Source organism: Triticum urartu, chromosome 1A, assembly GCF_056163025.1.
Source record: "Triticum urartu cultivar PI428250 chromosome 1A, HENAU_Tu73, whole genome shotgun sequence".
Lineage (NCBI taxonomy): Eukaryota > Viridiplantae > Streptophyta > Magnoliopsida > Poales > Poaceae > Triticum > Triticum urartu.
Window position 1 is genome coordinate 166,912,708 of NC_141873.1, and position 14,707 is coordinate 166,927,414.

Here is a 14,707-nt window from a genome sequence, read left to right on the forward strand (position 1 = left end):
GTTCCCAGGGCCGACGAGGCCGGTTGAGGCGCAAAGGCGAGGTCGAGGTTGCTAGGGCGGCAAGGCAAGCCCTAGCTTGAGGCGCCCATGGCTGCAGGTGCGGGCGCAGGAGGAGTGTGAATGCGGGCATGGCTCAGTCGCTAGCTGCGCTCGCTTCTACAGCTCGATGCAGCCGACGACGAGGAGATGGAAGCAGGGGCGCGATGCAAGTGCAAGGACCAGCGGGAACGGCGGATCCGGGCAGTCCGAGGGTCGTGGGGGCGGTTCCCGGTGACGAAGAAATCCGGCGGCGAAGAGACGGAGCTTGGGACTCCAATGGTCATGGCGGATCTTGCGAAAGCGGCAGCAAGAGAGGTTGGGGAGGTCCGGGACGGCGCAAAAATGACGAGGATGACCGGACGGCGGCAGAGCATATCCGTGTAGGTGGTGGGGAAGCTGCTTCGTTCCTGGCGCTCGTGCACGGCGTCGCTGTAGTGGCGGGAGGAGGGCCTCGCCGGTTCCAAGCGGGAAGAATTGGGTGCTGCAGGGGGGCACGAGAGACTGCAGGGGAGAAGGAACAAGGCAGCGCTGCTGCTGCGGTGCGACGTGGGAAGCAGAGGAGGTTGTGCCCATGGTCGCCAGCATGGCGAACGGCAGCGCAAGGAGACGAGGCCGAGCGCTCCTTTTCCGGCATGAGCGAGGAGGGAGCCGCGGGCAGAGGAGCTCGGGCTCCTGCAGGATTTGGGCGGCGGCGGCGGTGGTTGGTAGCGAGTGGAGGCCGAGGGAATTGAGAAGATGGAGCTCTGGCTGTGCGTGGTTGGACGGTGAGATCTGGGAGGATCCTGAGGGTAAGTGGCGGCGGCGAAGGGACGGGAGAAACCTCCTAGGTTTTAGGGTTAGTCTAGATTAGGTATGAGGTTGGACTAAAATAGAGAAAAGAGGGAAATTTGGATCACCCGATCAAAATCGGAAAGTCCCAGATAAATAGGCTAGGGCGCCCAAATAAGAAAACGGAGATGTTTTATAGACGTTTGGGGATGATCCGGACCCAACGGTAATGATAGTCCGGTTCCGGTTCGGGAATGTTTCGGACACAGGCAAGGGGGTCTGACAAAAGGCCACGGAGGCAAGGGGGGTTAGGAGGGGTTTTCGGAGCCTCCGATCGCGACCGATGGATCCGATCGACAGGGGGACTAGGTAGGCCTACGTGGGCTGTTTGTGACTGTGTACAAGGCCGAGGGCTGCGGGGGAGAAGAGAGAGAGAGAGACCCGGCGCTAGTTTCCAGAGACAGAAAACGTCCGACAATTTGACCGACTATATTGTCGCTATAGTTATCCGTTGGGGCATCAAACGGACTCTGAATGCGATGAAACTTGGCAGGCGGCCTATCTACACTATAACAACATTGCATGCTAACTTTCAACCCATTCTGAGAACATTTTCCACCCACTTATAAAAATAATATTTCGGACATGCCGTGGGCGTGTGTGAGTGTGCTTGGGCTCAGGACAGACAACGGACGAAACTGGGGGAACCCGGACGAATGCAAGTTCTGAAAACATGCAAATGAAATGCAGATGATGACATGGAAAGATGCCTGGAAGACATGTGGCAACAACATGAATAACTGGAAGACACCTGGCGCAACGGTCTCGGGGCGTCACAATACTCCACCACTACAAGAGGATCTCGTCCCGAGATCTAGGATGGCACTGGGGAGAAAGGAAAGAGGAAGAGGTAAAACAAAGTTGCTTCTTGGACAAACGAGTGAAACCAAAGAACCTTGAGAGGCTAAACAATTTGAAAGAAAGGATACAACGAAGATGAACAAAGTTGAAAACACTCCGTTAAAAAAATAGGAACATGGAACATTACTAGAACCTTGTAGGTTCAAAGACATAAGAAAAAGGGTTGCAATGGACAAAAAGTACATTCAAGCACTCCGGTAGAAACGAGATGTCCAAGGAACGATAAAGATCAATTACGACAACACTTTGGTTGGAAATGGAAGGAAATAATATGAACTTGGCCAAATGAAAGCACTTGGATGAGTCTCCGGTTAGAAAGAGGAATGGTATCCACAACACTCCAGTTAAAACAAGATAGAGAAGGAATACAACTGATATAATTTGGACAGCACTCCGACTGCAAATGGAAGGAATTAACAAGAACTTGACAAGATGAGAGGATACTTGAATGAGGGACACGAAACTCCGGTTGAAAATGCATAAGAACACGGTCCTCGCAACCCGAGATGATGAGTGAAGATAGCAACATCACAATGCCTCCGGAACAAAAGAATAGAAACTAGATCATTGTAGTAAAAGAATGGAGTTGCAAATGCCAACTTCTGCCACAAATGAGCTTGGAAGGCACCATTACAAGAAGTTTATAATGGAGTTGTTGGAAAACCAACAACGAAAAGAGTAAGCTTGTTGTGGGCTTATGGAAAACATCTCAAAATCTTGAGGTGAAATTCTGCCACATACGAAAAACGTTAGGTTGGATTGATACGAACAAGGAGAGGAGAAACTTATTTCACCGGGAGGATAAATGAAGAACTTGGGTCATTTATGAGCACCATAAATAGCAACAATCCTTAGGGAAAGCTTTAGGTGAAATATAACCCAATATAACTCCAATGAAGAGATTGATGGATTGAAAAGATGTATTGAGCGAAGAGAAAATGATGGATTTAGATATGTCACTCTAGAAAACTTGTGAATCATGAAACATGAAGGAAAAATTGTCAACAATTACATAACACCACCTAAAAAGATGAGATATGAAAGAATTACACTTCGTAATGCAAGATGAAGAATGCTTGAACTCCTCAAAACAAGCCATGTGTTGAACATCATGTTTAATTGAGAGTACATCTTGGCGGATCATAACTTCAAGAGAAATCTTAAAGAACGAATGAAGAATGAAAGAAATCCTTGATGAGCCACCATGTTGAGCCTCCATGAAGAACTCCAGTAAAAAGGACTACAAAAGAAAGAGAAGCTGAGAAGAACTCCAGGAGAAACCTTGCAATTATTAGATGGAGCTTTGCAATGACATAACTGAGAAAACTTGGCACTCCGGAAGGAAAAGATGAATAAATGAAATCAAGAATTTTGATGAACCTCAGGAATAAGGAATTGAATTTACTCAATGAAACAAGAATAAGAATTACATTATGCTTATCCTTCATCAATTTAGATTGATGACAAGCACGGATTTGGCATACTACTTATTCTCGAAGAAAGGATTAAGATAGATATTGCGTAAACTTGGGAAGGTCTCGACGAGACACCGGTAGGATTTAACCAATGAATAAACAGATATGATAACGAAGGAAGAGAAATCTTGAATGAACCACCATAAGCATTGAAAATGAACGTAGCACAGGCACAATTCACTGGGAAGAATTGTAAAAATGAATGAAGATCCTTGAGAGAATTTAGATGCAAGTGAACGAAGAGATACGAGTTGATTAGAGAATACTTGAACGATGCACCGGTAAGATTTGGAGAACGAGAGCTGAAAGATGGAATGAATAATATTTGAAAAGATGGCCTTCGGAGGAAAGAAATGGAAACAACTCATGAAATGCTCAGGATGGGTGAAAAGAATTCTCACAATCAAAAACAATGATGAGAGTATGGCCTCAAACTAGAACCACGAATCTTCGAGAGAACGGACCATGATTTAGAGGAAACACTCTTCTTTAGTCTTCAAATGTTGAGAATGACGATGCGAAACACCAACATGAGTTGTTGAGATAGTCCGGGATGAATATTAGAAAGGTTGAACCGATGATGAAAAGAATTTGAAAGATCTTGGTGAAAAACATTTGACTGATGACAAATCATTCTTATGTCAAACTTTGAAATGAATTTGAGAATAACTCCGAAAAAGAAGAGTCAGGTAAGATCCTCGGAAAAGACCTGTGGGTTAGGGCCCACTCAAAAGACACACCGTTGGAAATGATTTTGAAGGAGAGATTGCATCGGTTGAATTAAATGACTTGAATGAGATAACAAACTCGAAATAGCTTGAAAGGCATAAGAATGGAAACTTGAATCTTCCGAGGTATCTTTAGCACTTCGGCTATGAATAGAGAGAGATGAACGATTAAGAGGTGCACCGGAACGAGAAAGCATTTGAAGCGAGGAAAAGATATGATCAACTGTCGGTGTTCTAGGAACGGGGGTTCCCAGACTTGCCTACCTGCGGCCCGCGGCATGGCTGAGCCAGCAGGCCATACGACCCACCTTCACCAACAAAGCATTCAAGACCCTCGCGAGTGGCCAAGCCTCGCGAGGCGGTCCATGCAAGACCTCCTCGGGAGTAGCCTAGCTAGGCGGGCTCATGAGGAGCGGAGATATCAAGGCAAGGCGAACCTCACGAGGCTCTCGTGATGTGAGCTATGACGATTGAGACCAGGCGGGCGCCAGCATGCACAACGTCCTTGTTTCCTCTTTGGTGCAAAGGGGGCAAGGGCAGCCGCAGAGTACCAAGGCCTCAGGCAAAGGTTGGTATTTCCGTGCAACAAGACCAAGACCATGGACTGCAAGACGGAGGTCATTGTGGAGCCCAGAACAGCATCACCACCAGAACTTTGTGCAGGCGAAGACTACTTTTGTCAGGATAGCTTGTACTAGTTGTCCCCCTTCAAATTAGCCCGCCATTGTTGGCTCCCTTCCCGCTCGATATTTGGGAAGAGGACCAGGGCCACTGTAAATAGGACTAGTCACCACAGTGGAAAGGGAGGATCTTGGCTAGAGAGACCACCCCCCCACACACAAGCTCACCGAGCTCAAGAACGCCTCAACCTCAGGAGGCCGTTCTCCCCTTGTATTGTTCATCATCAGCCCAAGAGGCAATCCACCACCACACTAGAGTAGGGTATTACACCACAACGGTAGCCCGAACTAGTATAAACCGTGTGTCCTTCTGTGTTATGAGTTCGTCGAGTTCGTCTGCAAGCTCCTAGTGAGCTAGAGCGTAGATCGGTTGGAGGGAAAGACTTCGTGTGCACCCCACTGTTCGAACCTTAAGTGTTTGCCAGGACCCCATACCCTGACATTTGGCGCGCCAGGTAGGGGTGCTCCGGAGCTCCTCTCCATCATCCAGCGCCCTGCACCGCCGCACCGCGCTCCCATGGCAGGTTCCCCGCCACTGACCTCCACGGCCGACGCCAGCAGCAGGGAATCTGGGTACCGAGCCCTGGCCCCCGCTCTACACCTAGTGCAGTGGCCGGTCAAGTTCAGGCCGGAGATGCCGCCGCGTTACGACGGCACGACAGACTCGGCGCTTTTCTTGCTAGCGTATGAGGAGGCCGTCCTCGAAGCCGGAGGTGACGACAAGATCATGGAAAACTTGTTCCCCCTGGCCCTCGCCGGCGAGCCGCGCGCTTGGCTGCTCGACCTCCCGAGATGCATGGTGACGTACCCTGGGGGGAACTCCGCGACCTCTTCACTGCGTGCTACGCGGCACCGGCACACCACGCAGTCGCGGCACTGCTGGGTGGCTCCCAAGCACCTCATTCGGATCGCCATTAGATTGGCGCCGCCCGCAAGCGCCCGGGGGCTCTGCCGGGTTGGGCCGCGCCAAAAGCCGACATCACCTTCGACTGAGAAGACCATCCCGGCTCCACCACCGGCTCAGGGATGCTTCCGATGCTCTGCATGCCCACCATATGCAACGTGGCCGTCACCAAGACCCTCATCCATGGTGTCGCCGGCCTCAACTTGCTCTCCGTGGAAGCTTTCAGCCTTCTTCATGTGCCGCTCGAACGGCTCGGCCTCAGCAAGCCCTTCACAAGAGTGGGCGGGGGAGCTGCTCATCCCTTGTGGCAGATCCTCCTCCCTGTCACCTTTGGCACGCAGGATAACTATCGCACCGAGCTGGTGGAGTTTGACATCGCCCGCATCAGTCTCCCATACAATGCCATCCTCAGGTACCCGGCTCTCGCTCAGTTCAAGGCGACAACTCACCCAGCCTACAACCTCATGAAGATGCCAGGAAGCAAGGGCGTCCTCACCATCCAAGGGGACACTAAGGAGGCTGTAACAGCGCTCAGGCTCGCCTTCAAGACCGCGGCAGCGGCGCAGCCGGCCAGCGCCGGTGGACCGGAGGCCAAGGAGGCCGCACCCACCAAGAAAAAGTAGCTGTTCACGCAAGACAAGGAGGAGGACCAAGCAGGTGCTGGTCAACGAAGATGGGTCTTCAGGAGCCACCTTCACCATAGGAACCGGCCATAACCCGGGGCAAGAAGAAGCTTTGGTGAGATTTTTGCGCGCGAACAAGGAGATATTCGCGTGGGAGCCCGATCAACAGGCAGGGGTCCCGAGAGAGGTAATCCAGCATCATCTAAAGGTGTGCCCCAATGTACGCCCCGTGAAGCAGCAAGCAAGACGGCAGTCCACTGAGAAGCAGGCCTTCATCGTCCAAGAGACACGCAAGCTGGAGGCGGCAGGTACAATCCGGGAAGTTCGGTACCCCGAATGGCTGGCGAACCCCGTTGTAGTGCCGAAGAAAGGCGGGAAGGAACGGATGTGCGTCGACTTCACCAACCTAAACAAAGCCTCCCCCAAGACCCGTTCCCCCTTCCGCGCATCGATCAAATCGTCGACTCCACCGCCGAGTGCAATTTGTTGTGCTTCTTGGATGTGTTCTCTGGTTACCATCAGAACAAGATGGCGGTGGAGTATGTGGAAAAGACGGCCTTCTTGACAGCATGTGGGGTGTACTGCTACACCTGCATGCCTTTTGGCCTTCAAAACACGGGTGCAACTTTTCAGCAGCTGATGCACATCGCCTTGGGGCGGCAGCTCGGCAAGAAAACAGAGGTCTACGTTGATGACATAGTGGTCAAATCTTGCGAGGCGAGGATGTTGATTCAAGACTTGGAGGAGACCTTCTAGAGCTTGCGCCAAGTGAACTTGAGGCTTAATCTGGAAAAGTGTGTGTTTGGCATCCCATCTAGCAAGTTGCTAGGGTTTCTCGTATCCCACAGAGGGATCGAGGCGAACCCGGAAATGATCAAAGCCATCGAAGACATGAGCCCACTGCAGACCCTCAAGGAGATGCAAAAGCTGGCAGGATGGGTGACCGCGTTAGGGCGTTTCATCTCTAAGCTAGGCGAGCGCGCCTTGCCCTTCTTTAAGCTCATGAAGAAGGAAGGCCCCTTCGAGTGGACCCCGGAGGCCGACCAGGCCTTCCGAGACCTCAAGAAATACCTCACCAGCCCTCCGGTGATGGTGGCACCGCGGCCTCTCGAGCCCCTTTTGCTCTACCTTTCCGCCACCCCATACACTGCCAGCGAGGCGCTGGTGGCGGTTCGGGAGGAACGTCTGTCGGATTTCGGGTACCGGCAGACCCTTGAGGTTCAAACACTGGGGTGCGCATAGAGATTTCGCCTCCTACCTACCTGCACCCCTCCGCCTCGCTAAGTCCTAAGCTATGGAAAGAACAACACAAGAGACACAGGGTTTATACTGGTTCGGGCCACCGTCATGGTGTAATACCCTACTCCAGTGTGTGGTGTGGTGGATTGCCTCTTGGGCTGATGATGATGAACAATACAAGGAAGAACAGCCTCGCGAGGGTCTGTTCTTGGCTGGGGGGATGAACTCGGTTGCGGCCGCCTTTCACGACTCTTGACTCCTGTAGCTCCTGAATGGCCTTGCTGACGAACTCCTGAGGGTCTGGCTCTCCTTGCCTTGCTCCTTCTTGAGGGAAACATGCTTCGCAACACGCCTCCACGTGGTGCGCAAGCGCCTCCCTCGTGACCCTAGCTAGGTCGGTGGCCCTCCAGGGGAGAGCCCCCGAGCCCCGCCTGAGGAGGGCGCCGGGCGCACTTTCCTATGCGATGGAAGCAGGTTCCCCCTGGGCAGGCACGGGCCCAGAGGGGCCTGCCTCCTGAGTGGTCGGGCCGGACAATGTCTTCTTCTTCTTAGGGGCGGTCTCGGGAGGCCTCGTGCTTCCGCGATCCGGGTCTTCCAGTGACGCGGCCTGAAAGGCTCGTTCTAGGGAACACACCGCGCCCTTCTCTTCACAGGGCACCATGATGACTCCGCCACTTCCTGGCATCTTGAGGACGTTGTACCCGTGGTGAGTTACGGCCATGAACTTGGCCAGCGTTGGGTAGCTAAGGATGGCGTTGTATGGCAGGCGAATGTGAGCGACATCGAAGTCGATGAGCTCGGTGTGGTAGTTGTCGCGTGCCCCGAAGGTGACAGGGAGGCGGACCTTCCCAATCAGGACCTTGGAGCCATCGGTGATACCAGAGAAAGGCTTGGTTGGCTGAAGCTGGCTGTAGGGCACTAGGAGATTGTTGAATGTTTCCACGAACAGGACGTTGATCCCTGCCCCGCCATCGATGAGGGTCTTGGTGACCACCACGTTCCTGGCGATTGGGGAACAAAGCATCGGGAGGACTCCAGCTGTAGCCGCACACTTGAGCTGATCCGCTGAGCTGAACGTGATGGCACATGCCGACCACTTGAGAGGGCGCGTGGCTTCGAGCCTGGGGAGGACTGCGTTCACTTCGCGGGCGAACTGCTTGAAGATGCGTTGAGAGGCTGGGGCTTGAGCCCCGCCCAGGATGCAGGCGATCGCGCGCGGCTCCTGGAAGCCCCCAGCCCCCTCGTCCTAGTGGCGGTCCTCGTTTCTCCTTGGCTGCGGCGGCAGCGGAGGGAGGCCTGCGTTGCCTTGCGGGTGATCCTCACGAGGCCGATCCCTCTAGTCTCCCTCGCGAGGCGAGTCTTGCCAGCGATCCTCGCGAGGTTGATCGCGCCACCCTTGGCGTGGGCCACGGCCTTCCCAGCGTCCTGTGTTCCTTCCTCCTCCTCGACCGTAGCCTCGGTCCCTGCGGTCAGGGAGACGGCCGATCCTTCCTTCTCACACGGCTCGGAGCTCTTGACATTCGTTGGTGTTGTGGGTGTGGAGGTCGTGGTACACACAGTACCGGCTGCCCTTGGAAGGTTCGGGCTGATCTCTGCCCCGCTTGGTGTCTGGTTCTGCCGTCAGCACGGCAGCCCCCTTGCGCTTCACATCCTTGGCCTTGGGCTTCTTCTCTTCTGGGTCTGCGGCAGGCAGCTCGAGGAGGGAGAGACGCCCTTCCTCGGCCCTGGCACACTTGGTTGCCAGGTTGAACAGCTCCAAGGAAGTTCACATGTCTTCATGCATCGCCAGATCCTCCTTCATCTTGACGTCGCGCACGCCGTCGGAGAAGGCTGAGATGATGGCCTCCTCAGTCACCTTGGGAATCTTGAGGCGTGCGTTGTTGAAGCGCTGGATGTACTTCTGCAGGGTCTCCCCGTGCTGTTGCTTGATGTGGCGCATGTCGCTCACAGCGGGAGGCCGGTCGCGAGTACCTTGGAAGTTGGCGATGAAGCGGGTGCGCATCTCGTCCCAGGAGGAGATTGTGCCTGGAGCCAGGTTCAGGAGCCAGGTGCGGGCCCCATCCTTGAGCGCCATGGGGAACCAGTTCGCCATGGCCTTCTCGTCTCCATTGGCAGCTTCGATGCCCAGCTCGTAGAGCTGGAGGAACTCCGTAGGGTCAGCCATGCCGTCATAGTGAGGAGGCAGGTCCGGCTTGAACTTGCCCGGCCACGCGACGCTGCGTAGCTCGGTGGTGAAGGCGCGGCACCCTGCTGTGGCCACGGGAGGCCTTGGGTGACGGAGAGCTTGGTCTTGCATGTCCCCACGCGCCGCAGCTGGGAGCAGCGCGGGGTCTTGACGCGTGGGAGCAGGAGCATGGTCGCGACGTGCTGGAACAGGGAGCGCCCGGGCAGCTTCTTGCGGGCGAGGGACATCTTGGCAGCTCTGCTCTTGCCGCGCTGGCACCAGACGGAGCGGGTTCCGCCCAGGGGGCACGCGCCTTGGAGCCATGGCGCCTTCCTGAGGAGGAGGAGGCCGGGGCGCCGCCGGAGCTTCATCGCCCGCGCGGGGCGGGGCGCGGTGCAGTGGAACGGACGGCGCAGGAGAGCCCCCTGCGGTGCGGACGATCTCGGCGATGCGGTCGAGCCATTCTTCGTAGACGTCGTCAATGGGACGGTAGCGCAGTAGCTCGTTTGCCGCGATGAGCGGAGCTCGAGCCTCCATGGGCGCGCGGAGCGCGCGGGACGAAGAACCAGCTGGGGTGAGCGAGGGAGTTGCGGTGCGGCCGTCTTGCCGCATAGACGGATGCTGAGACGATGCTTGCCGCTCGTCCCCCGCCGGGCCGGTGGCGGCGTTGACGGCAGGTGACGGGGAACGGCGAGGACGCCCACCGACAGGGGCCGTCTGGGCGACGCAGGAAGCGAGAGCGGCCCGGCGCTCGGCGCGGGGCCGATGAGCTTCAGACATGGGCGTGATGGTCGGAGGAGAACGGGGTGGTGGAAGACAAATCCCGGCGCACCCCTACCTGGCATGCCAAATGTTGGATTTCGGGTTCCAGCAGACCCTTGAGCTTCGAACACTGGGGTGCGCGCGGAGATTTCGCCTCCTACCTACCTGCACCGCTCCGCCTCGCTAAGGCCTAAGCTATGGAAAGAACAACACAAGAGACACAGGGTTTATACTAGTTCGGGCCACCGTTGTGGTGTAATACCCTACTGCAGTGTGTGGTGTGGTGGATTGCCTCTTGGGCTGATGATGATGAACAATACAAGGAAGAATAGCCTCGCGAGGGTCTGTTCTTGGCTGGGGGGATGAACTGCTGGGAGGAGTTCAGTCATCCTTCTCTCTCTCTACAACTGATGATGCCTCTCTCAAAACCGCTCACCTCTCACCTCTTAACTCTCATCCACTCTGATCCCCTTTTCCTTTGGGCGGCTGGTCCTATTTATAGAGGCCCTGGTCCTGTTCCCAATTATCGAGCGGGAAGGGAGCCAACAATGGCGGGATAATTTGAAAGGGGACAACTAGTACCGGCTATCCTGACAAAAGTAGTCTTCGCCTGCACAAAACTCTGGTGGTGACGCCGTCTTGGGCTCCACGATGACCTCCGTCTTGCAGTCCTCCCAGTCTTGGTCTTGTTGCACCGAAATGGGAACCTTTGCCTGATGCCTCGATACTCTGCGGCTGCGCTTGCCCCCTTTGCACCAAAGAGGAAAGGAGGACACTACACCGGCTGGCACCCGCCTGGCGCCCTTGGTCGTCATGGCTTGCGTCACGGGCACCTCGTGAGGTACCCCGCCTTGGTCTCTCCACCTCCTCGTGAGCTAGCCTGATGAGGCCGTGACTGAGGAAGCTCCATGTCATCCGCCCCCCGAGGCTTAGCCCCTCGCGAGGGTCTTGGGTTTGTGTTGGTGAAGATGGGCCGCGCTGGGCCCCCCTTTGAGCCACGCGTAGGCCGCAGGCAGGCAAGTCTGGGGACCCCCGTTCCCAGAACGCCGACAACGTCGAGACAAGGGTAGAGATGGTGCGGTACCAGGCCAGAGAGGTGCAGCAAACCCATCAGCGGTGGAGGACCTAGCTCAGCAGAGCAACATCGCGGAAGCTCCTAAAGGCGGTCAGGTCTCAAGAGACCCATCACCTCAGGATATGCCGCAATCTACATGGGACCCGTGCCTCAGCAGTGTACCGGCCCTCATCGAGTACCCAGTGTACTTCATCAGCACTATACTGTGGGACGCGAGGGCGCGCTACCCCATGCCACATAAGCTCATGCTCGCAGTTTTGGTGGCCTCGCACAAGCGGCGGCACTACTTCCAGGGGCACCCCATCAAGGTCGTCTCGTCTTACCCGTTGGAAAGGATACTCAGGAGCCCAAACTCAGCCGGAAGGGTCGCTGAATGGAACATCAAGCTGCAAGCATTCTAGCTGGAGTTTAGCACCACCAGATTCATCAAGGGAGTCGCGCTCGCCGATTTTGTGGCAGAATGGACAGATGCCCCGGCTCTTCAGGAAGGAGAAGACCGGTCCACCTCCCCAGGAAGCGAGGCGCCGGACGGCTGGGTCATGTATTTTGATGGTGCCTCTGCCCGCCAGGGTGTGGGGGCTGGAGCGGTGCTTATCTCGCCCACTCAGGACAAGCTTTGCTACGCCGTGCAACTCTGCTTTCAGCATGGTGAGAAGGTCTCCAAGAATATCGCAGAATACGAGGGCCTCATAGCCGGCCTGAAGGCTGCGACGGCTATGGGGGTGAGGCGCCTTACCATCAAGGGTGACTCGCAGCTCCTCGTCAACTTCTCCAACAAAGTGTATGAGCCAAAGGATGAGCACATGAAGGCCTACCTTGCTGAGGTGCGCAAAATGGAAAAGCAGTTCGCTGGCTTGTAGCTGCAGCACGTGTCGCGGGGCACCAACAAAGAAGCCGACGACATCGCCAAGATAGCATCCAAGCGGCAACCGCAAGAGCCCGGCGTCTTCGAAGAGCGGCTCTTCAAGCCGTCAGCTACACCGCCTCTCTCAAGCACGACTCAGCCTCAGGAGGAGCTCCCTCAGCCCCTGGCCTCGGGAACCCCAGATTGCGGCCCAACCTCAGGAGCTCGGCTGCTCTTGGCGCTCGAGCCCCAGGAGGAGTGCTGGACCAAGGAGTTCAGGGAGTACCTGATGCATGGAAAACTACCGGAGAAAGAAGACGATGCGGAGCACGTGTCCCGACAGGCCACGGCATACTGCATTCAAGACGGCGAGTTGTACAGGAAACAACCGAACGACGTCACGCTGCGCTGCATCTCCAGTGAACAAAGGAGGGAGCTGCTGACTGACGTACACGGCGGGGACTGTGGACAATACTCGTCATCATGGACCCTCATTGGCAAGGCCTTCTGCAGTGGGTTCTATTGGCCTATAGCACTCAATGATGCAGCTAAGCTAGTGAAGTCCTACGAAGCATGCCAATTCCACGCCAAGCAAAACCACCAGCCTGCTCAGGGCCTCCAAACCATCCCGCTCACGTGGCCATTCGCGGTCTGGGGGTTGGACATCCTAGGCCCGCACCCACGAGCACTAGGGGACTACCGCTATCTCTATGTCGCCATCGATAAGTTCACCAAGTGGGCAGAGGTAGAAGCTGTCCGAACCATTACAGCCGGTTGTGCTGTCAAGTTCATCAATGGCCTCGTGAGCCGTTTTGGGGTCCCAACCGCATTATCATAGATAATAGCTCGCGGTTTACTAGTAACCTCTTTAAAACCTACTGTGCTAACCTTGGAATGCAGATCTTCTACGCTTCGGTAGCCCACCCCAGGAGCAATGGTCAGGCCGAGCGCGCCAATGCTGAGGTCCTGAGGGGCCTCAAGACCAGGACCTTCAAGAAGAAGCTCGAGGCCTGCGGCAGGAGTTGGCACGACGAGCTCCAGTCCATGTTGTGGTCCATCCGCACCACCACTACCAAGCCGACGGGCGAGACTCTGTTCTTCCTCGTCTATTGGGTAGAAGCAGTCCTCCCTCACGAGGTCAGGCATCGGTCCGCACGGGTCCTGGCGTTCGATGAAACACTGCAGGACGCCATGCGGGGGATGGATCTCGTGCTGGGGGAGGAACATCGTCGCGAAGCTGCATTACGAGCGGCAAGGTACCAGCAAGCGCTGCGGCGCTACCACTACCGCAACATTCGCTCCAGGATGCTCGAGATGGGTGACCTCGTCCTGAGGCGGGTCCTCTCCAGGGAAGGCTTGCACAAGCTCTCACCCATGTGGGAGGGCCCGTTCAGGGTCATCCACATCTCCAGGCCTGGCGCCGTGTGCTTGGAAACGCAAGAGGGCACCTATCCAAAACGCCTGGAACATCCAGCACCTCCGGACGTTCTACCCATAAGGCAAGGCCCAGTGCCTGAGAAGCACAGCCCAGTGCCTGAGAAGCAAGGCCCAGTGCCTGAGAAGCAAGGCCCAGAGCCTGTGAAGCAAGGCCCAGTGCCTGAGAAGCAAGGCCCAGTGCCTGAGAAGCAAGGCCCAGAGCCTGTGAAGCAAGGCCCAGTGCCTGAGAAGCAAGGCCAAGTGCCTGAGAAGCAATGCCCAGAGCCTGTGAAGCAAGGCCAGTGCCTGAGAAGAATCGCTGCCCGTGACACGCTCACGTAATAATGAGTTGGGGTTGTACATGCCCCGGAGTCTCAGGAGCGTCGGCTTTAGGCCCTGGGGCTCCCTCCCATGCCTAGTGGACAGCACTTAGCTCCTTGCTGGTGAGAAGACTTGAAGACTAGATTAGGTGCCGGGCGCGGCTTTTCATTTGCTTTCCGTAGTTGGCTTGCTTTTCCTTAATCGAGTTTGCCTTTGGCGTTCCTTGCCGATTTTGTTCCTTCGCCTTTTACCGCGTTTTTAGGCTCTGGTTTACCCATGATCTGTCTCTCTCGCATACCTCGCGAGGGGGGTAGGCAGGTGCCCTCGCGAGCTTTTCCTTCTCTCTGCCTTCTCACGAGTCACCCTTGTTCGAGCCTGGAAGCTAGCGCAACCCTCCTAACTCCGTGCCCCTCGGGTACCACGATGCAAAATGCCAAGTCAAGGTTCGGGTGAACGGCAAAATCCTCTAGTGCACCCCCCTAAAAAATTCTTGCAGTTGCTGAGCAAACGCGGATATCTCGTGAAGGAAGGGGCGTCCCAGACACGCTAGGTTAGGTTATCTATGCGCAAAATAACAGCATGCATGGGAATAACATGCACGTTGCATTAACCGAGAACCATAGTTCGATACACGCCCCTCTGGGCCCATACTGGTTTCATTTTCTGGTGCAGGAAAAGAAAGGGAAAAACCAAACAAAGCGGTGTTTCAGCGATCCGTGCGGGCAGGCCCTTAGCGACGGCCAAGCCT